This window comes from Podarcis filfolensis (assembly GCF_964270895.1).
Source record: "Podarcis filfolensis genome assembly, chromosome: 4".
NCBI classification, from domain to species: Eukaryota; Metazoa; Chordata; class Lepidosauria; order Squamata; family Lacertidae; genus Podarcis; species Podarcis filfolensis.
The window spans coordinates 240,777-262,421 of record NC_139607.1 but is presented as its reverse complement, the minus strand read 5'-3'; positions in this window follow the sequence as shown (position 1 = coordinate 262,421).

The window sequence follows — 21,645 nt, the reverse complement described above, 5'->3', positions numbered from 1 at the left end:
TGTGGGCTGTAAAATCTCTGGGGACTGCTTCACTGACTCGCCTGGCTGGGCCCCAGTGCTTCCGCTTCCAACCAGGCTTCTTCGTTTCCCTGCAGCTGTTCTTGCTGTTGAACTGCTCCCCTTACTGTTGCTGAGGCTGCAGTGTGCTTCTAGATCCCCTGGGGACACTCTTTGGCCATGTGCTGTGCACTGTCGCAGATGTAACACTTCCTGCTCCCTCTAGGAGCCTTCGCCTTGACTGCTCCTGGTGTTTGGGCTCTGCTTGCTGTCTGAGCCCTGGCACCACCTATCTCCATCGGCTCTTCTCCCCTCCCCAGTGGAGGCGTGGATAGCGCGCGCCCTGTCTCTCTGGGTAGGAAGGGAGTTGTTCTGGCTGGTGTGCTTGCCCTACGTCCCTCCTCCCTGCTCCAAGGGCGGTCTTCCAGGCGCACCCCTATCGCCAGCGCTCTCTGGACGACTTCTGTGGTGCTTTTAGGTCTTTCTCCCCTTGCCAGCTCATCTTTCACGGCCCCATTTAGTCCCTCCCAGAACAGATCCCTGACGGCAACGGAGTCCTTCTGCCAGCCCAGCACATTCACTAACGCAAAAAAGCGGGAGTGATATTGTCTCACCATGGCTTTGCCCTGCTGCAGCCCATGCATTTCCCTCCTGGCCACATCCACATCTACCGTTGATTTAAAACAAGCGTCCATAGCTTTGATAAATGCGTCGGCATCTTGGAGGGCGGGATCATTTTCGCGCCATAAATTCCGCAGCCACGATTTAGCTTCCCCATGCAGATGAGTAATTATGAAGCCTACTTTCTCTTCCTCATCTCTAAAGTCTTTCCGAAGCAAATTGAGCGCGAAAACTATGTCGGCTCTGAAGTTAGGATACTGCTGCAGGTTCCCGTCGAAGTGGGCTACTATGCTGCCCCCACTCTTCCCGAGGCCAACTCCCTCCGGCTTGGGTCCTGGCAGCCCCTCCTTGCCCAAACGTTCCCACCTGGTCTGCAGATCCCGGCAGAGCGCTACTGCTTCTTCTTCTCTTTTCCTGGATGCTTCTACTTCTGCGTAAAGCGTCGTGACTGCGTTTTGCAGTTCTGTCACCGTCTCCTCTGTAGTCATCTTTGCCTATCTTCGTGAGCTCGCAAAACACCAAGTTTTGCCCCTCGCTGCACCAACTCACGCTGCGAGGGTTAAATTCTATGTGAGACAGAGCTTACTGTCAGAGCTGCCCGAGGTCCCAGCTCACAAAGGACCAATGCCGCTTTGTTGTTAAGTATGAAAGTCTTTATTGAAGTTCAGTTTCACTTCCAGAGCCGCATCGTGCAGCTCTACGTCTCAAACTCTAGACCTCTGAAGCTCCGTCTGAGTCTCCTCCCCCCAGACACCAGTTTAAGACTCTAGCCTTGCTCCACCTCTTCCTCTGCTCTTTCCGCCTCTGGTTCCGCCTGTCCGTCGGGGTCTCGCCCTTTCTAGACTCTTCTGACGCTGAATCCCCTGAGCCTTCCCCCTCCCTCCGGCGGGCTTTAGGAGCTGGTTCCCAATCCGGGTCTCCTGCTGTCCCTCACACCTGTACATTTGAACTTGGCACGCGCGCCCAGCCAGCAACTTTCCTCCTGACCGTTTCACTGCTGCTGTCACTGCTTCCCCCTTCGGGGAGGCTAGCTGCAACTGACCTCCCCTCCGTTCCCTCACTCTCCGATGGAGGCGTGGTCAGCCCTGACTCATCTTCTCTCCCCGCTGGAGGAGACGCTGGTCCTGACACATGTGACTCTTCCCCCCCACTACGCTCTGGTGGGGAAACTGGTCCTGATCCCCCGCTGCTGCTTTGGGGTTCCCCGCTGGCTCCTTGTTTCTGGTGCGCCCCCCTGGGACCCCCCTTGCCCTGACCATTGGCGCCCCCTTCTGGGAATCTTCTGATTCGCTGGAGAACCTCATGGAATCTCTCGGGTCACTGTCATACTCCCCTACGCTGCCCTCTGATTCTTCCCCTTTGCTCTCCATTTCCTCTCTCCCCTGTGCTCCTGCTCCTGAGCCCCTGACAGTTTCATTTAACTAAAGTGCAATTAAACACACAGAGCTATGCCCTTTTCTGAAGAAAAACGTGCTTCTGATTGTATGGTGCAATAAAAAAAATTTCATCCTCAATGAACATAAAATTCACAACAAAATTGGAAATGCATAGTATATCTGTACTAAAAGTGGCATCCTCTCATTGTTGAATACATACAAACTTTTTCCCACATGGTTCTGCAAATTTATAGCCAGGTTATAATGGTGCAACCGGAGTAGTTTTGCTGGGGCCACCAGGGGGGCTAAACTCTGAGCTTTCATTTGGGGGGAAGTAAGTTTCTAGTCCTTCTGGAAAGAAGCAAACTTTGCAGGCAAGCTTCTATGTGATTTTTGTGAGCAGCATCTTGGCTGCTCCTCCTTTTCAATGTTTTTAGCCAGTAGTTTTGCTATTGGGGCAGAACATTATAATGTGGGGCAAGTTTAAAAAAAATTCTGAGCAATGAAGAAAAATACTGTCTGTATGCTTTTTCTCACTATTTTAGTTAGTGTAAAGTTTAAAACTTTCCACAGTATCCTCATCCTCAGTGGTTACAGGCCTAAGAAAACACCTTGTATGAATCTGTCGCCTATGTATATTAACATGAGAGAAAGCTCAGTTGAACACATGTGACATTTACACATTTGAAACATGCAATAATTAGGTCAGATTAGGATTGGTATAAGGTAAGCAGTAAATGTTGGAAATGTAAAGAAAAAGAAGGAACATTTTACCATATGTGGTGGGAATGTAAAAAGTTTAAAAACTTCTGGGAAATGATATTGTGATGGCTTTAGGGGTTGCTTGTGCGTAAGTTGCCGCCGCTCTGGGCTAGGTTGGCTGGTTAAACCATTTCTCGCTGGACAGCCATCCACTCCGTGGCTGTTCAGTCGCTGGCAGAATCCGTCAGTGGGCGTTTCTTAAACCTTTTCCAACATAAAAGTTGTTTGACGCCCAGTCTCCTCCTCCTCTCCCTGCGCGGAAGTCTTCTGCGCAGGGAGGGCGTGGGTAGCGGAGGACCTGTGCTCTCCCCGCTGGTGTCCAGTGAAGAGTCCCGGAGCCTGCTCTCTGCTTCCCCCATTGGCCCCCCTCTATCCCTGGTGTTGCGCTGATTTTCTTCCCCAACAGGAGACCTGCCTCTCTCCCTGCTTGGCCCCTCTCCAGCATCGCTGTGGAGCCTCACCTCCTCCTCCTCTAGTTCCGATGGCAGTTCCCTGACAGATATATAATGAAATGAAGAAAATGTTGAAATATAAAAACCAGAAGCATTTTTATTAGGCATTGTAGGAACTGATATAAATAGAAGTGATAGAAATAAGTTGTTTTTGTATGCCATGACGGCAGCACGAATTTTATTGGCACACAAATGGAAGCAAGAAGAATTACCGATGAAAGAAGAGTGGAGGATGAAATTGATTGACTATGCAGAACTGGACAAATTAACAGGAAGAATCCGAAACTGGCAGGACCAGAGATTCACAGAAGATTGGCATAAATTTACAGACTATATGAAAAGTAATTGTGATGATTCGATTACATTTGTAGGTTTGCAGGAAGTTTTGTAAGGGGAATAATTTGAATTATTGCCTTATTGAATGAAAGGGATGATATCGATTATGAGGTAAAAGGTAATATAAATTTAAGAAACGCAGGAGAAATCTTAAAGATGGGAGATCATCAGAGGAGCTGATGGAAGTCCAAAAGATTGTATAAGAGCTGGAAATTTGTAAAATGTATGACAATATAAATGTGTTTAAAACAAATAAAAATTTATATATATATATATATATATATATATATATATATATATATATATATAGGATTGGTTGAAGCCTTGGAATTGGAGTAGTTTTGGGGAGGTGGGGAAGAATAATAGAATCTTATAGTTGGAAAGGAGCCAAGGGTCAGCTAAAGCATCCATCTGCACTATAAACATGACTGTTTATAGTGCAGAGAGGCATCACTAAGCACTAAGTCCCATTTGCAGACATTTTACATCGCTTTCTATATCTTCACAGCAGCCATGTAAGGTAGGGAAGACTGAGTGCTGGTGTCTGGTCAAAGGCAGGAAGTGAGCAAAAACAATAATACATTAAGTAAATGCTCAGAGCACTTATACAGGTTCTAGTTGCAGGTAGGTAGCCGTGTTGGTCTGCCATAGTCGAAACAAAATAAAAAATTCCTTCCAGTAGCATCATAGAAACCAACTAAGTTTGTTATTGGTATGAGCTTCCGTGTGCATGCAAACTTAGTTGGTCTCTAAGGTGCTACTGGAAGGAATTCACTTATACAGGGTGAGTCTTTTAAAAGAGGCCCTGTGGAACAAGAATGCTCTGTATCCATGGGGCCTCTTTTAAAGGACTCACCCTGTATAATACTAATATCTTGAAAATACCTTATAACTAACTGAATTATACATTACTTCATGTGTTCCTTTGAGCGGGAGGGGGCTGTTTTTGGAATGGCACCAGTTGCCCCAACCACTTTTTCCTGACTCTGCGCCTGCAAAAGTAGTGTGTTGAGAGTAGAGATGGGGAAAAAATGGAAAAATGGGGGGGGGGAGTTTTTGGAATATGTTCTTTTCCAATGATAAATAATATATCTATTACATGTTATTCACACTATATAACATGAAGACCTTAATGAAAGATTTCTGAGACTTTTTGTAAAATCTTAAATTATTGCAAGTTCTCTCAGCTGAAGACAAGCAAATCCTAGAATAGAATTCAAGTAACACTCAATGCTTCTCAATGCAGTTCTCAAACAGGAGAAATATGTGTTTGTGCCACTGGGGGCACTGCAGGGGGAAACCTCCAGCATAGTTTACAGTACTTGTGTACCTCGGACATTCCTCAGTTGAGTAATTGTTGGTATATTGGAGGTGATAGTTTCTGTCCCCCTCTCAGGCCTTAACTGACAGGTGAGAGGATAAATTTGTTTAGAGGATAAATTTGTTTCTCTTTTGTAACCCGTAAATGATCCCTATTAATGTTCTCCACCATCACGGCATAATGTTTACCTATAGTCTGGTCAGTAAATAGGTTTTTCTTTTCCTCCTCTCAGTAAAATGGTGAGACCAGCATCCAGAGTTTGGAAACATTTCCGCAGTGCAATTTCTTCTGATAGCAAAGCTGCAATTTGCAAATATTGTGAGAAGAAATATTCTTTTCCAAATCCTACAAGTATGACAAAACACATTCTTGCATGCCAGAGGAACCCTAAAGACATTAAAAAATACTTTATGGAATTAAATGATGAGGACCAGAATGAAAGCACAAGTAGCTTTTCCTTCCAGAGTTCTAATTCCAGAAACACTATTTCTGTTGCTTCTGGGTCATTACAGAGTGTTTCTTCACCAGCAGCATCTTCAGGTAAAGAAATGTTGCAAACCACTGCCTCACAAAAATGCACCATACCTTCATTTATAGATAAAATGATACCTGAACACCAGGGGGAAATTGATCATGCCCTTGCAAGAGCCTGCTATGCTTCTGGTTCAGCATTGTCAATAACTGAAAATGCATACTGGCAGGAAGCTTTTAAATTATTACGCCCATAATATCGTTTACCAGGCAGACATTCCTTGAGCAAGCCTCTTTTGGAGTCAGCATATGAGTGTATGATGGAATCTGTACAAGGAAAAATCAGTGAAGCGCTATGGCTTGCAGTACTTACAGATGGATGGACAAATGTTCGGGGAGAAGGACTTATCAACTTTGTGATAACAACACCTCAACCAGTCTTTTTTAGAAGCATAGAAACTGGAGAGAACAGACATACTGCAGTGAAATATGTGCAGTTTTAGAGAAAATTGAGAGTGGTAAAGTATTTGCTTTGCTGACTGACAATGCAAGTAATATGAAAGCTTCATGGGAAATCATAATGGACACGTATCCACATATGACTGCAATAGGATGTGCATCTCATGGACTAAACTTACTTCTTAGTGACTTCATGAAGCTGACCACCCTTCAAAGGATTTATAGAAGTGCTAAAGAAGTTATCAAATATGTAAAAGCTACTCATGTTGTCACCGCAGTCTTCAAGAAGAAGCAAGCAGAAAAAAATGCACAGAATAAAATAGTGACACTGAAGCTCTGTAGTAAAACACATTGGGGTGGAGTGGTGATCTCCTTTGAAAGTTTATTAAAAAACAACAAAGAAGCTCTTCAAGCAACAGTAATAATTGAGGATCTTAAAATTCCCAGAAATATAAGGAACACTGTGCTTGATGAGGACGTGTTTTGGGTTCAGCTGCAGAACTCCCTACAGATTTTAACACCATTTTTTTCAGCAATCCGTTCATCTGAATCAGACACTGCACTTTTGTCAGAAATTCCTAACCACATGGCTATGATTAAAAACATTTGTTTTTGAAAACCTAAGTGCATCTCCACTTACAACTGCTGAAAAAGGTAAAGTGAAAGATTTTATTAAGAAACAGGAAGAATTTTGTTGTCATCCAATACAGTGGTACCTCGGGTTAAATACTTAATTTGTTCCAGAGGTCCGTTCTTAACCTGAGACTGTTCTTAACCTGAAGCACCAGTTTAGCTAATGGGGCCTCCCGCTGCTGCCGCGCCGCCGGAGCACGATTTCTTTCCTGAAGCAAAGTACTTAACCCAAGGTACTATTTCTGGGTTAGCGGAGTCTGTAACCTGAAGCATATGTAACCCGAGGTACCACTGTACACACTGCTGCAAATCTATTGGATTCAAGAGTCAAAGGCTGTGGTGTGAGTGATGAGAATACAGTGACTGCATTTGACTGGATTGTGAAACAAGCTGCACACTTAGGACTTGATGTTGGAAAAGTACTTTCAAATGTTGCAGAATATAGAACCTCTTCAGGGATTTGGGCTAGGAGTGCATTCTAGGATCATATCTGCAAGTATCCCTCCTGTAACATGGTGGCAAGGTCTCTGCACCAGACAACCTCTGACACCTCTTGCATCTCACTTACTGCAGATTCCTGCATCTTCTGCTGCATGTGAAAGAATCTGGACTATGTTTGGTAATATTCATACCAAATCAAGAAACAAACTGACCTGTGAAAGGGTAGAAAAGCTTGTTTCAATCCATGCAAACCTAAAGTTTTTAGAAGTCCATGAGAAAAATGACAAAGAGGAAGAGGAAGAAGAAACGGAAAATGATAGCCGTAGTTCAGAAAATGAGATAGAATAAACTGCATGTATATGTTATGTTTCATCTATATGTTCCTTTAAAAAAAAAAGCACTACTCAAAGGGTAGACCTTCTATGGAGCTTAAATATTGAGGTAGACCTTAACTTTATTTGCTGTCGGTGCTAAGGGGCAAATCTGATTATATTGTTGATGGTTTTGTGGGGTCAGAAATGATTATTGATCCTGTTTTTATATAGAATAACCAGCTATATTCACGTCTGTATAAACTGTGCTTGCTAAATGTAATGCTGTCTCTGTTTCCCTGCTAGAAAATCAAGAGTGTTATGCTAAGGAAAGCAGTTTGCAGCCAATCAATCTGGTCTTTTGAAGTTGAATCTCTCCTTTGTCTTCTTATTCAGCTCAATAAAATTGTCTTGGATTCTCCGTTTTTGGCATTTACAGTCATACTGCCAGTTGAGAATGTGATCCGTGCAGGAGGCACATTTGCAACCCGCAGCGTTTGTAGCCTGAAGTGCTATGTCTGCGCGTGATGCGCTTCTGCGCCATTTTGCGCTTCTGCGCATGTTCTGGTACTTCCAGGTTCAGTGTGGTCCACAACCTGAAAACACACAGCCCGCAGCGTTCGTAACCCAAGGTATATTGACTTTCTATGGCAAAGACAGTTCAGGGTTTGAAAGCAGACCCGACAGTTTCTTGCCTTTTTTGTTGCCTTTGAGGGAAAGGGGGGTGGTTACTTGTTTTGTTGCAAGCATAATACTTTTTATCTACACTGTGTCTCATGCAATTTGTAAAACTACTTCACACTGAACTTTTTTTCAATTTTTTCAAATTTCCATTTTTTCTAGAAAAAAACAGGGGGGACGACTTTTTTTCTCATGGCTTCAAAATTTCTGGAAATTTTGCATCTCTAGTTGAGAGGAGCCAAGGATAGAGACCACCTTGCTACTTGCTTTCTGCTTCCTTTTCCTCAGTTCTGTCATAGTGCTTTTGGTATGATCTGTTCCTTTTCATTCCACCGCTGTTTTCCAGCAAACAGCATGTTTTAATTATTTCCTTTTTCTTCCTTTTGCTTTATCTTATTTTCCCCTAGGTTTGTGCACATTTCTCTTAGACATAGCTGTCAACTTTCAGATTTGAAAATAAGGGATCAGCAGCCTCGAAAATAAGGGATCAGCAGCCAAAATAAGGGATTGGGAGCCTCACCTGTCCCAGGCACTCCTGTCTTCCACTGCCTCCCACAGTTTGGTCAAACTCATGCTGGTAGCTTTGAGAACACTGTCCAACCATCTCGTCCTCATGGTTCAATGTTACTAGTGAGCAAAGTTACCCAGTCAGGATTTGAATCTTGGTTCTAACTTTTGGGGTTAAGTTTCTATTTAGCTGTCCATTAATGCTGACAAACCATATCTCCCATTCATCTCTCAGATCCCCTTGTAAATCTAAAGTACTGACCTCACCACATCCTGCGGTAAAAAACTTCCCCAAGTTAATTACACATTGTGTGAAGGTAAGTGTGTGAAGCTACAGCATTCCTACTATCAGCTTAAGTGACACATTCACTCTCTCACTCTCTCTCTCATACACACACACACACACACACACACACACACACACACACACAGAGTAGAGCCACTCTGACACAAAGGCCCAAAGGCAAAAAGCCCAGCCAGCAGCCAAACGAAGCCTCAAGAGGTGGTTCCCACAGCACAGCAGCCTGGCAAAGGGATACAGCAGCAAGGAAAACCACACCGTCACCTGGGAAGCGCTGAAGCAAGGGCGAGTCCCCAGGCAACACGGCCGATTTGATCGGCACAAGGCACGCAAGCTCTACCCCCCAGTTGTTCTCAGACTCCTTATCGGTGAGCAACGCAGTTGAGGAGCCTCCCTGGCCAGCAGGGAGGGAGAGGAGCTGCTTCCTTTGAAATCCGGGAAATTTACGGGATATCAACAATCCGGGATAGCAGCGGGAAACGGCGCTGGAATAAGGGAGTTTCTCGCCAAATAAGGGAAGGTTGACAGCTATGCTCTTAGAAATACTGCTCACACAATACACAGTTGCATGTGTGTGTTCATTTCCAGTGCGTATCCACCAACTTTAATTCCCTTCTTCAAAGTTTCATTCTCCTCTCTTAAGTTTTTTGGTGCCTGTGAATTCTTACTGTTGACTAATGCTTTTTGTTAAATTTCTCCCCTGCCCCTTCTAGGTCTGGTGCTCCCCTGCTCTACTTTCCAGATGCACTCATTTGTCCCTCCAGGAAGCTCCCAGTTGTGTGGCTCATTGCCAATCTCTTATTACCCCCTTAGTTCAGGGGACCTCCTACATGTCACTGGTTTTCAAACTGATTTCCATTAGTAAAAATGGCACTTTTGGAAGCAGAAAAAGTAGGTCATTTATTGTGCTGGTGGAGTGCTCCTGAGTTAATGAGCTCTTCAGTCCCTCAAAATGGGCCAGTAATAGAGAAGCAACACCAAGACCCACACAGACCCACACTTCAAAGAGCAACAAAGTCAGCCTGTGAGAAGACGGAGATCTGAAACTTTACTGTAAACCATACTGGCATTCTCTGCTACAAATTTTTCGGAATATGTGTCATTCCAATATATACAAACATAGTCATTAATATGTTAATATAAAGGTCAAGGAGTGTATAGTTTTGTGAAATATATTCACTTCATTGAACAGTCTTTGCAATTGAGAGGTGGCAGAAGCTGATTTAATGGGAACAACATAAACTTAAAGTGATAAACCCAAGTAACTCAACCCAAAGGTGTACTGTCACACATGCTTAAGGCCAGTAAAAGGAACAATTGAGTTCCCAGCTGCACAGCTGAGGAGTTCCATTTGTAGGTGGAAGGTCCCCCCAACCCCCAGATTAGAGCCTAAATGAGAAGAGATAGCTTGCAGAAGAATCTGACACCTGCACACAGGTACAAGGGACTTTGAGGTCAGGTTTTTTTTCTGTGCTCCAATTGCCTGTAAATGGTGGAACACAAAGACCCAGTCCTCCCAATATACATTTCCCTGCTTGCTAAGCCCCAGTTTAGCAGCCTGGAACATGCCTTGGAATCTGTGGCAAAGTGTGAAGGAGCATCTTTTCCTATTGGCAGATTCCCTTTCTTGTAAGGGTCCCCTAAAACAATATTCATTGGCCTTTCCCCCTAATATAGATGTTTTGAATTGTAGCCCACATGTGTTAAAGTGCACACTTTAAAAGTCAATGGTTTTGCAGTATATGAGAATTCGAAACAGAAGCAGAAAAATTTGTGTTCACATCCTGTGAAATCAATTAAACAAATTAAACATGGCATACTTGTTCCTAGCTAAGACAAAATTACAAACAGAGAAAGAAAAGTGGTGGATAAGAAGTATTCCATCTGCAGTAAAGTGTTTGCTCTAGAGTCTCATGAAATTCGCATGAAATTAAGGTATACCACTTTATATAGCTGGAAAGACTATAAGCTATAAGCAAAGAATATTGAAGTAGTACAGTACATATAAAGAATGGTTTGTATCAAAAGTTTCACCATATTGTTAAGTTCAACATGTTAGGAATATACAGAATATAATTGCAGTCATAGAATGGCAGCGGGAGCAAGAGAAACAAATAAAATTGGCTCCTGTCCAAGGAGTGTGCAATGATATAGTGGTGGGTTTGAAGCCATGAATGTGCAGCTCTGCACTCTCAAAAAGCCTTGTTTTTACACATCAGCTTATGTGGATCTTGTCTAAAAAGAGAGACTTTTCTTTTCCTTTTAAATGATTTTTATTAGTTTTACAAAATGAATCTCAAATTTAACACATTGATATTCAGAAATTAAGCAAGATTCTTCTGAATCTTAGGACTTCCCTCCTCCCCTCCGTGGGTACTTTGTTGTTGTTTAGTCGTTTAGTCGTGTCCGACTCTTTGTGACCCCATGGACCAGAGCACGCTAGGCACTCCTGTCTTCCACTGCCTCCCGCAGTTTGGTAAGACTCATGCTGGTAGCTTCAAGAACGCTGTCCAACCATCTCGTCCTCTGTCGTCCCCATCTCCTTGTGCCCTCCATCTTTCCCAACATCAGGGTCTTTTCCAGGGAGTCTTCTCTTCTCATGAGGCGGCCAAAGTATTGGAGCCTCAGCTTCATGATCTGTCCTTCCAGTGAGCACTCAGGGCTGATTTCCTTGAGAATGGATACGTTTCATCTTCTTGCAGTCCATGGGACTCTCAAGAGTCTCCTCCAGCACCATAATTCAAAAGCATCAATTCTTCGGCGATCAGCCGTGGGTCCTTAGTGTATCTAAATCAACTGCATATTATGATTTCTCCACATTAAAGTCCTCCAGATTATCCAAAGTCTCTAACATTGCAGGAGTTGTTAAAAACCTGCCAAAGAACTCAAGTGATTACAGTGTTCTTTTAAATACAGTTTGTATTTGTCCCATTTCCTATTGAAGTTTTGATCCTCATGATTTCTGATTTTCCTGGTCAATCTCGCCATCTCTGCATAGTCTAATAGTTTCATCTGCCAATCCACTTTTGTCAGCATTTTCTCTTTCCATCGCTGGGCAAGTAACATCCTTGCAACTGTAGTCACGTACATGAATAGTCTTCTCAAATCCTTCCGTATGTCTGCATCTAAAATTCCTAAAAGAAAGGCTTCTAGTCTTTTGACAAATGTTATTTTAAACATTTTTTTAGTTAATTATATATCATTTCCCAGAATTCCTTAATCTTTTTACGATTCCACCGCTAACCTAAAGGTAAAGGCAAAGGACACCTGACAGTTAAGTCCAGTCGCAGACAACTCTGGGATTGCGGCGCTCATCTCGCTTTACTGGCCGAGGGAGCCGGTGTTTGTCCGCAGACACTTTTTCCGGGTTATGTGGCCAGCATGACTAAGCCGCTTCTGGCACAATGGAACACCAAAACCAGAGCAGCGCATGGAAACTCCGTTTACCTTCCCGCCGGAGCAGTACCTATTTATCTACTTGCACTTTGGGGCATTCTTTCAAACTGCTATGTTGGCAGGAGCTAAGACAGAGCAATGGGAGCTCATCCCGTCGCGGGGATTTGAACCACCAACCTTCTGCTCAGCAAGCCCTAGGCTCAGTGATTTAGACCACAGTGCCACCTGCATCCCATTCGCTAACCTATTGGGTGTTTAATACTAATGATATATCATCTTCATATAATTTTATTTCAGCGTATAGTACGCTGTAAATTTTAGATAGTCTTTCCATAATTTTCCCCATGCTGCCAATTGTATATTATATCCAAAATCTCTTGCCGAGTGAATCATTACGGACTTAACTTCTTCATCTTTTACCTCCCATTCCAACAACAATTTATACATTTTCGAAAGTAAGTTTCACCTTATTCTGTAACAATTATCTCTCAAAGCTCAATATTTCAGTAGTGAAACCCCTTCTTTTATCCATCTTAAATACATCACTCAGGTGGTGATATTGTAGCCAATCTGTTAAAAGGTCTCTTATGTCATCAAATTTTTTTTCAATTTTAGCTGATTTCCTTCTTTTTTAAGTAATTCTTTATATGTTGCCCAATCTTTTGTCATATTCAAATTCTTTACAGAAATCGCCTCTAGTGGCAATATCCACCATGGTGCTTTTGGTTCTAACAAACTTTGATATTTATCCATACCACGTATAAGGGCTTTCTTATTGCATAGTTCAGGAATCCTCTGTGTACCTTAACTTTTTCATCCCATAAATATGCATGCCATCCAAATCTATTGTCATGACCCTCTAGGTCTAATATATCTGTATTTTGTAATGTTATCCGTTCCCAGAGCCAGCAGAGACAGAACGCCTCATAATATATTTTTAAATCTGGCAGGGAGAAGCCACCTCCGGCTTTAGAATCTGTTAACAGCTTCTGTTTTCCCCCCTGCCATATAAATCTTGAAATATCTCTTTGCCATCCCTTGAAGGTCCCTGTTCCACCAACCACTGAGATTGCTGGAAAAAGAAATAGCATTCTTGGCAATACATTCATTTTTATCGTGGATATCCTTCCCCAGAAAGATAAATTCAACCTCCCCTAAATCTTTTTACTTCTTTCCACGCAGTTAGGTAGTTATCCTTATATAAATTAATATTGACCTTTGATTTATTGCCAATTCAGTAACTTTTTGCAACTCATTTTTATTTTGTTCTGTCATATTTTTCACCAACAACTTAGTTTTATTTTTATTCAATTTCAAACCTGCCACCTGACCAAACTCATTAATCATCTCCAAAACCCTAGGTAAGCACACCATCAGGCTTCCTGTTGTTATCACAAGGTCATCTGCAAATGCTTTATGTTTCCCACCAATATTCCTTTTATATATTTTTCTGCTCTTATTTTCCTTGCCAGTATTTCTAATACCAATATAAACAGTAGTGGTGACAGGGGGCATCCCTGTCTTGTCACTTTCCTTATTTTACAGCTTTCTGTTATTTCATTATTAACAATTAGCTTGCTGCTCTGAATGAATTGCGTCGATTCCTCTACAAAACATCTCTCCAAAATCCATCATTTCCAATGGTTTTTTTCCCCATAAAAATCCATGAAACTTTATCAGAGGCCTTTTCTACATCAATAAACATTAATACTGCCTGCTCCAGGCCTCCAAATATTCTATTATATCAGTTACATTCCTTATATTATCTTTCATCTGGCGGCCAGATTGAAAGCCTGCTTGATCTTGATGTATCAAATCTTTTAAAATCATTTTCAGTCTGTTTGCTAATACCGTATACTTGCAAACAGTTTGTAGTCATTATTTAATAGGGAGATGGGCCTATAGTTCATAACTGTTAAATCTGTGTCTTGTATAGGAATCAATATATCTTTCTGGTAATTTTCCTGTACCTATTATTCCATTCATTACATGCTTAAGTGGTTGTATCAGAAAGTCCTGCAGTTTCTTATAGGGCTTAGCTGGTAGTCCATCAAGTCCTGGCAATTTACCTGCTTTGGCCTGAATTATTGCCTATTGTATCTACATCATAGTGACTGGTGAGTTCAAATGGTTAATCTTCTCTTTCAGAATTTTTGGTAGGTTATTCTGCATTAAATAGTTTTCAATTTTATGTACATGTTCCTCTCTGGCTCTGTATAATTCCATATAAAAGGTAAAGGGACCCCTGAGGTTGTGGCGCTCATCTCACTTTACTGGCTGAGGGAGCCGGTGTACAGCATCTGCGTCATGTGGCCAGCATGACTAAGCCACTTCTGGTGAACCAGAGTAGCACACGGAAATGCTGTTTACCTTCCCACCAGAACAGTACCTATTTATCTACTTGCACTTGACATGCTTTCGAACTGCTAGGTGGGCAGGAGCAGGGACCGAGCAACTGGAGCTCACCCCATTGCGGGGATTTGAACCGTCAACCCTCTGATCAGCAAGCCCTAGGCTCTGTGGTTTAGACCACAGCACCACCCACATCCCTATATAATTCCGTATAGTATCTTATAAATTGCTTCCTTATCTCTTTTGGATCATCTATTACTTTATCATCCATTTTCAACTTATTTATTAGATTTTTGCTTTGTTTTCTCTTTAATTGCCATGCTAGTAATTTCACTAGTTTGCTTGCAAATTCAAAATTTCTTTGTTTCATCATTTTGATTTTCCACTCAATTTCTCGGCTCAATAACATTGAAAATTGTGTTTGTAACATTTTGGTATTTTGTTTTGCATATTCTTCTCTTGCTTTTTGATTAAATCTTTCTCGTTTTTAATTATCTCCTCTAAAAGAATAATAATAGTAATGATGATGATGATGTTAATTTATTTCTACCCCGCCCATCTGGCTGGGCCTCACCAGCCACTCTGGGCAGCTTCCAGCAAAAAACTAAAAATACATTAAAACATAAGTCATTAAAAGCTTCCCTAAACAGGGCTGCCTTCAAATGTCTTCTAAATGTCAGATAGTTGTTTATTTCTTTGACATCTGATGGGAAGGCATTCCACAGGATGGGCACCACTACTGAGAAGGCCCTCTGCCTGGTTCCCTGTATCTTCGCTTCTCACAGTGAGGGAACTGCCAGAAGGCCCTTCGTGCTGGACCTCAGTGTCTGGGCAGAACGATGGGGGTGGAGACGCTCCTTCAGGTATACTGGACCAAGGCCATTTAGGGCTTTAAAGGTCAGCACCAACCCTTTGAATTGTGCTCGGAAACGTACTGGGAGCCAATGTAGGTCTTTCAAGACTGGTGTTATGTGTGGTGTTGGTGGCGGCTCCCAGTCACCAGTCTCGCTGCTGCATTCTTGATTAGTTGCAGTTTCCAGGTCACCTTCAAAGGTAGCCCCAAGTAGAGCACATTGCAGTAGTCCAAGCGGGAGATAACTAGAGCATGCACCACTCTGGTGAGACAGTCCACAGGCAGTAAGGGTCTCAGCATGCATACCAGATGGAGCTGGTAGACAGCTACCCTGGACACAGAATTGACCTGCGCCTCCATGGACTTCTGTGAGTCCAAAATGACTCCCAGGCTGAGCACCTGATACTTCAGGGGCACCTTTACCCCATTCAGGACCACACACCCACCTGCCCCCTGCCCCCCAAAAATAGTACTTCTGTCTTGCCAGGATTCAACCTCAATCCATTAGCCGCTATCCATCCTCCAACTGCCTCCAGGCACTCACACAGGACCTTCACCGCCTTCACTGGTTCCGATTTGAAAGACAGGTAGAGCTGGGTGTCATCTGCATACTGATGAACACCCAGCCCAACCCCCTGATGATCTCTCCCAGCGGCTTCATGTAAATGTTAAAAAGCATGGGGGAGAGGATGGAACCCTGAGGCATCCCACAAGTGAGAGCCCACACACCTGAACACTCATCCCCCAACACTGCTTTCTGGACACGGCCCAGGAGGAAGGAGCAGAACCACTGCCCCCAGCTCCCAGCTGCTCTAGACTGTCTAGAAGGATGTTATGGCCAATATTATCAAAGGCTGCTGAGAGATCCAGCAGAACTAGGAAACAGCTTTCACCTTTGTCCCTAGCCCACTGGAGATCATCGACCAGCACGACCGAGGCAGTTTCAGTCCCATGATGAGGCCTGAATCCCGATTGGAAGGGATCCAAATGGTCCGCATCCTCCAGGTGTGCTTGGAGTTATTCAGCAACTGCCCACTCAATCACCTTGCCCAAGAATGGAAGATTTGAGACTGGGTGACAGTTGGCCATATTCGCCGGGTCTAAAGATTTTTTTAAAGAAGCAGTTTAATGACCACCTCTTTCAGCGGGGCTGGGAAGACTCCCTCACAAAGGGAAGCATTCACCACCCTGCAGAGCCCATCGCCGAGCCCTTCCTGGCTCGCTTCTATTAGCCAGGGTGGGCAAGGATCAAGGCGACAGGTGGTCAGTTTCACTTGTCCAAGCAGCCTGTCCACATCCTCAGAGGTAACAGATTTGAATTGATCCCATGCAAGTTGACTAGACAGGACTCTAGCACTCTCCTGCCCCAGCCCTGCTCCCACAGTGGAATATACATCTTTCCGAATCTGAGTGACTTTATTTGCAAAAAAAACTTTGCAGAATAGTTGCAGGAAATCTTGGGGTCTTTACCAGGCCCCGATGTCAAAGGTGGTTCTGTTAAATTGTGAACCACCTGAAAGAGTCTCCTGCTGCTATTTTCTGCAGATACAATAGAGGTCCTCTTTGTCATTGCTATCGCCACTTGGTTGGCTCGACGTTAAGCTCTAACCCGTGTCCGGTCTGATTCAAAATGTGTTTTCTGCCACTGGCACTCTAGCCATCTCAGTTTCATTGCCCTCAGCTCCAGGGAAAACCATGGGGCTATCCGGGCTCCATGCGATCAGAGAGGGCGCTTAGGAGCCAGGCAGTCGATAGCCTTGGTTAACTCCACATTCCAGTGGGCCACCAGGAAATCAGCTGAAAGGCCATCAACGTGGGATAAAACATCCCCTACCATTCTCTGGAAACCATTTGGCTCCATTAAGTGGTGGGGGCAGACCATCCAAATCGGTCCCACCTCCCTGCAGAGGTCATGGAGAAGTCCAGTTGCACCAGGCAGTGATCCGACCATGGCACTTCTGTTTCACTTTTACTTATTGTCAGATCACTCACATCCATAGAGGTGAACACCAGGTCTAAGGCATGTCCACGACTATGAGTTGGGCCAAACTTATTCAGAGACAGCCCCATGGAGGCCATGCTTTCCACAAAATCCCGAGCAGCCCCTTGTAAGGTCGTGTTGGCATGGATGTTAAAATCCCCTTGGACAACCAAACTATGTGTCTCCAGAGAACATCTGCCACAACATGAAGCAGCTTGGGCAGGGAATCCTTGGTGCAGCGGGGAGGTCAGTACACCAAAAGGAATCCTGTACTGCCCCTACTGCCCAACTTCCAGAACATGCACTCAGAAAACTGGGTCTTCCCAATATGATGCCTGGTGTAAACCAGTGACTTCCTAAAAATCACTGCAACCCCCCCTCCCCGCCCATATGACCTGGGTTGCTGTGCATAAAAGAAACCTGGTGGACAAGCAGCAGCAAAGACAGGCCCATCTGCTTCATTCAACCAAGTCTCTGTCACGCATGCCAGGCCAAGTCCTCCATCCACGATCAAGTCGTGGATGACAGTGGTCTTATGAATCATTGACCTGGCATTGCACAGCAGCACCTTCAGGCCATGTGGGTCTCCCTTGTTGATTCCAGTAGCCATCTGGTCAAGACCAGACCCAGAGGCAGGGATAGTGTTCAGACGACTAAACCTGCCTCCTCAGTAATGATGTGGTCTGGTCTTAGCATAACTCCTCCTCCTACCAGTGATCACTGAGATCAGGTGTCCCAGCACATGCCCCCCCCCCCCCCGTGGAACCTGCCCCAGCCATTCTGTTGACTGGGGCCCACTCCCCGGCAGCTCTGACCCCTCCCCTTAAGAACCAGATACTATATAAAACAATAGAAACTATATAAAACAATAGAAACAAAAAAAACCCCAACAAACCAAAGAACCAAAAAGAAAAACAATTTACAGTTATATTTAAAATTAACTAACCCCCAGCCCCAACGAGGCATTAATCCCACCCCCCAACACAGTAAAACCAAATCATAAACCAAAATTTTAAACACCTCCACCATTTCAAACACCACAGATAAAATATAACTTAAAACCAATTAAAAAGAGGAGTCCTCTCTGCTGAGTAGCAGCCACAGCCCTTGTGAAGCCTGTCAGGGCCCAGCCCAAGCCTGGTGGAAAGAGGCAAGGCGAGACCCTTCCGGCCCTTCTCAGGCAGTCCTCCCTGCCTTAACTTCCTCTGAAGTGCATTTTGTTGTAAAAAAAACCCCCTCCCATTACTGCTTTACTTGTATCCCACACCACTGTCAAACCCTGGTTCAAATTTAATTCAAATAAGTCATTTAAAGTCTTTTCTGTTTTCTGTAAAGCAAACCTATCACTCAGAATTCCTTCATTCAACCTCCACCTCCATTGTGTTTTCCCTTCCTCCCTCATTTCTAATAAAACTGGCCTATGATCCAAGAAATCCTTGGCTGGATCTCTTCTTCTTTTTGTCCTCTGAGATAACTCGCTCACTTATCCATATCAGGTCAATTCTTCCCACAAATTTATTTGGTTCTGAGAAAAATGTAAATTATCTGTCCATTGGGTGTTTAAATCTCCATAAGTCAATTAAATTAAAAAAATTCCACCCATTGAAAAAAAGTTAATGGTAGTCTACCTCGTTTTCAGATTTTCTTAATGTCCTGTCCATCTCTAGGGAGACTACACCATTAGTTTCTCCAAGTAAAATTACCCTCTGGTCCATATAGTCAAATATGTTTTCCTCATATACTTTGAAAAATTTTGATTTTCTCTCATTTGGCTTGTAAATTCCTACTATTACCATTTTCTCTCCTTGTGATATCACCTGTATTGTGATATTCCTCCGTCCTCGTCTTTGAACAATAGTTTTGGGTCAAGCTTGGTTTTTGCATAGATTACAACTCCTCTTCTTTTTGTTTTATCCGGTACAATACATGCCATTCCTAATTTTTTGTTCATCAAGACTCTTTTGTGTTTCCTTGCTACATGTGTTTCTTGTAAGCAAATTCTATCCAGATTTTGTTTCAGTAGTACATGCTCTATTTTATTTTATTTTTTGTTTTATTATTTACATTCCACATTAAAATTTTCAAATCCATCCTCAATTATATTTTAATACAAAAATATAGCTACTCAAGAGTCTTATTCTTAAAAAGAGAGACTTTTCTTCTTCCCGTTATATATTCTTTTAAGGTGCTTTTGTATGAGAGTTCCTGTCAGGCTACAGTGGCTGCTTTTGGGCTGACTGTGGCCACCATTTGGAGACAGGCCCACTATTTCCCTTGCCAGAAAGAGCTTGGATCTCTTGGTAGTGACCACAGCAGCAGCAGCGGGAATAACCGGCAGAGTGTGAGGCACCATCACTACTTGTTTATGCACCCAAGATGTCGCGGCCACCTCAAGCTCACTGGCCCTGGTGTTGCACCACCTGCAGAAGAAGGACAAGGAGCAAGCAGCTGCAGCCCTGGACGAGCCAGAGAGTTGCAATGACGTGGTGAGTGGCATGGCCATCTTCCCGGTGTTCCAGCAAGCAAATGCCACCTGCTACTGGATTGACACATGCCATGAGACAGGGGTGGTTGTGGGGTGGCATGCTCTTGCTGCAGGGCCCCATGGCCCCGCTTCAGCTACTCTGTAATGGCTGGGTCCAGAGGGCACTGCAACTGCCCAAGCTTATAAGGGCAGAATCCCACATAAATAAATGTGTGTATTTCTTTTCCAAATGGCTGACAATCAGCCCAACAAAATATGGTTGGCAAGCTTACTTTTTTTGCTAGTTGTGTGTAGAGGCTTTCCTGTTTGTTTTTATTATCATTCCAGCCCTTCAGTATTTTGGTCAACCTCATCACTGACGAATTCCAAATGCCAAAATCAGGATGGGATGACTCCATCACTTGATACTCTTCCATTCTCATTTGTACTGTGATATTTGAAATATTTGTAAAGGCCTGGTTATATGAAGTACCAAGAACAAAAAAGCACACATGCTGTAACTGACATAACATGCTGTACACACACGAGTGTTATTACTGCTGTCATCCTCACCATTTAAGTGCCTGTAATACATACTACTACTAATAATAATAATAATAATAATATGAGAGGGTTGTGCACATGTGGTGGCAAGTTTTGTGGTGCAGGAAGAGGGTTCACTAGAAATTGATGTGAGGAGGTCCATCAGGGCCGAGCCATCCAGTAAGAGGAACATGATATCTTTCAGTGGTTTTCTACAAATAGACTAAGAGATATCTCAGTGTGTACACTGCACACAATGTGCCTCTTTCTCTTGCAAAATGGCAGTTAAAGTAAGAACTATTTTTATAGAAGTGTGTTGGTTTATCCAGTGCAATGCAGAGGAGCAGAGAAACAAGCTGCTGTGTCTATCTAAAATATTGGCTAACCAGCCAGCCATCTAATATTGGTGGGATTGTCCTGTGACAGTTTCTCAGCTGGAACAGTTGGAAAATGAATGTGCCATCTCTGAAATCTAGTGCCTTAGCTATCATGCTAGCAATAATGCAGTTGATTTACCAGATGTCACACATGAGTTCCTGGCATGGGGATGATTTTCCTGTTCCTATAGAAAATGGCATTATTTTATGGTGGTACATGAATGGAGTCATTTTCTCACTCCTTAAAGGGAATTGCTTAGCTCAGATTGCACAACATGACTTTCTGTCAGCCACTCTCCATTCCTTTTTTTAAAGGGAGTAAATTAAAGCCTATTTTTCTGTGTCTCTCCTTCAGTTCTTTAATGTGATGCACAACTGCTTGGAACCATCTGACCTCTCGCATTATTTCTCAGTTTTCTAAATAATGTAGCATTTTGTAATGATGGTAAACATTTTCACTATGGATAAAACATGCCTGTTCCATCTACCAAAGCTGCTGGTGGTGGGCAGTTAATGGGCTGCTCATCTGATATGCTGAAGTCCATCACAAGTCAAGATGGGTGAGCCTTACAAAACTTTTATTCTCTAGCTAAAACTGGATAAATGAAAAGAATATAAGAGATATATAGCCAAACCTGAAATGTTGAAATTCAAAGAATGCCCAGTCCTCCTTTATAATGTTAAATGAACATTCTGAAAGCACTCTCATAGGAGAGTCTGAAATCAAGAGAGAGAAAGCAGGCAGTGGGGAAGGTGATAGCTTTGAGGAGCCAGAAAGATGGAGGGTGGAGAGTGAATGAAAAAGGGACTTGGGGGAGGGAGGAAAGCAGGAGGTCACATTCTGTGCTGGGAAGGGGGTAGCTAGCAAATGAAAGTGAGTTCGCACCATTTATTCTGACCCAATCCTTGATGCCAGGGTAGAAACATTGGCTCTTTTCCTACCCTGGTGCTTTTAACTAGAGAGAACTTCTGGGTTCAAGCCATGTGCTCTGCAATGAAACTAAGGTCCT